Raw genomic sequence first — 2,508 nt, 5'->3', positions numbered from 1 at the left:
GCATCGTGGTGGTGGAGGGAGATAAAGGCAGAGCGGGGAGATGGACTAGACATTGCAGTGCTTTCCTTGCCTTACTGGAAGAGTGAGGTTTATCCTATGGAGCATGGGAGCCACTGTATGTTTTTAAGTAAAGAAACGCAGATGCATTCTTAGAAAAGAGACCCTTGGTGGTTTGCCGGAGAACACATTGGAGCAGGTCAAGATGGGAGGCCAAAGATCCATTAGGAGGATGATGCAGGTAATAGGTCTTGGAGCCTGAGCTAGGGAAGTGACAATAAGAAGAGACAGAAGCAAGGAAACAGTCATTGACTGTCTATGAGGATTGATGGAGAGAAAACAGTAAAACAGGACATGAAGGTCTCTGGCTTGAGCAACTAGATAGGCCCATGAAGGAAGTAAGTTCAGCCCAAGTCATGCTGACCTCAAGACGTCAGTGGGACAACCCAGTGACGACGCACGTTGGGCAGCTGGACATAGGTCTCATCCAAAAATTTGAATTTAGGAGACTTGGGGTAGCATCTCCTAAAACTACAGGGGAAGGTCATGTTGCCTGGGGAGAGAAGAGAAAGTGTGAAGGGAAAATAGAGGGGCCTCCACAATTCAGAAAGGAGTGAGTCGGTCCCCACAAGAGACTGAAGAGGAACAATCGGAGAGGTAGGAGGTGAGACAAGAAAAATCAGTGCATCCAAATCTAAAGGTTGAAAAAATTATTTGAAGGGAATAATGATGTCTGTAAAAAAAATTAAAGAAGAAGAAGACAGAAGGAGGAGATGGAAACACGTTCATGCATCGCTGGCAGAGCATGAAGTTCAGTGTCCAGAACTCTGCCACTGGTTTCTCTGTCTTTCCTCCAGGGAAGCATGGAGGCGGTCAGATGAGGTCCAGGTCTCCAGGGTCCTGGATGGGGGAGGAGCAGAGGCTGTGCTTCTTCTAGGGACCCTTCCACCCCACCCACCTGGCTAGAGCAGGGGGCTTTCCTGGTCGGCTTTGTGGAGGAAGTACAATCCCATACGGAGATTTCTGCAACTCAATATTAGGGACTTGTCAACCTACTAATGTTTCTGCCTCATGTATAGTCCTTTTCCTCCATCTGACATCATGAGAGGGAGAAACCTGGGGCTATCACAGAGGAAGAGAAGCCCAAGTCATTGCCTTCACTTTTTTTTTTTTTTTGCCCTGTGGCATGGGGGATCTTAGTTCCCCAACCAGGGATAGAAGCTGTGCCCCCTGCAGTGGAAGCGTGGAGCCCTAACCACTGCACCGCCCGGGAAGCCCCAGCCATTGCCTTCATATTGATTTCACTCAGATGTGGGCTGTGAACTGAAGATGGAAGATTCCTGTAGCCCAAAGCCCAGCCTCTTACCCCGCTTCCTCTGTAGTGTGAAGTGGACAAGTCTGTTGTGAGACACACACACACGTACACAGCCTGTAAACACAGCGAGGGTACCATCTAGATCAACTCCTTGGGGAACAGGAAGAAAACCAGAATTTTATGAGGGCCACCTCAGTGGTTAAAGCTGCGTGCCTGTGAGCGCCTTATGTGGCCCCTGAGGTGTGTGCTTTCCTGCCCATTGAAGAAACTCAGATGTGCGTCTTCCCTAAGGCCACTTAACTCTTAGTAAAGTGCAGAGACGGGGTTTGGTACCATGCCTGCGTGACCCAAAATCCATGGTTTTTCCCTATCTGAAGAGTCAGCTTCTCTTCTTTTCTTTTTTTCTTTTTTTCTTTTTTTAATGGCTCCTTATTCTTCAGATTCCAATATGCAGATGAGCTTTAGATAAGAAAAGCATGTGTTCCTGTAATGTTGTATACAAACTGAGATTTTGTAGCTCAGATCATATTTCCAGTATCTTAAATTTCATGACAAATCCTCTTTCTACATCAAAGAACCCTTTCACAGAGCAAAGAGTCAGTCCCTAACTTATGTCCACTTTCGTGTGTCAAATTTCCTTCAAGTGCAGCTTGCTGCTGCCACTCAAGAAACTGTGCACCCCGAAAAAGCATCATGTCCGAAGTCACACTTTGTTTTCAGTGAGAGCAAAGAGGCAGTGCTGGGGAATTGTCAGGGCAGCTCCTGGACTGAGACCCGAGCGTTCCCCTCTGGTGTCTGCAAACACCCTTCTCCTTATAGAGGTTGCCAGTGAGACCCCAGTCCCTCCTTCTGAGCCTACAGTGTCAGGTGTAACAGACTTTTGTTCCTACACATTCTTGGAATCTTTGGAGGATGCACACAGAGACTGAATTAGGGCAGAGTTGCCCCCTCCTTCCTGTCACGTGAACCTCTCAAGCAGAGAGAGGCTGGGGGGAACTGAGATGCATCTCTTGACGCTTCAGTCAAACTACAACTCCTCAGCCCATTCTTAGCTTCTTAAGTATGTAGGCCAATTCCTCCTTCCCTTTCCCCACCCCACTGCCCAGGAATTGAATAGGTGAATTTTGGGGTATGTGTGGACAGTTACTTCCATGCCCTCCCCCTTTCTGTATCTGTCCTGACTTTATGGAGAAGTG

The sequence above is a fragment of the Physeter macrocephalus genome, chromosome 2 (assembly GCF_002837175.3).
Source record: "Physeter macrocephalus isolate SW-GA chromosome 2, ASM283717v5, whole genome shotgun sequence".
Classification (NCBI taxonomy): domain Eukaryota; kingdom Metazoa; phylum Chordata; class Mammalia; order Artiodactyla; family Physeteridae; genus Physeter; species Physeter macrocephalus.
Note: the sequence above shows the minus strand (reverse complement) of the source record.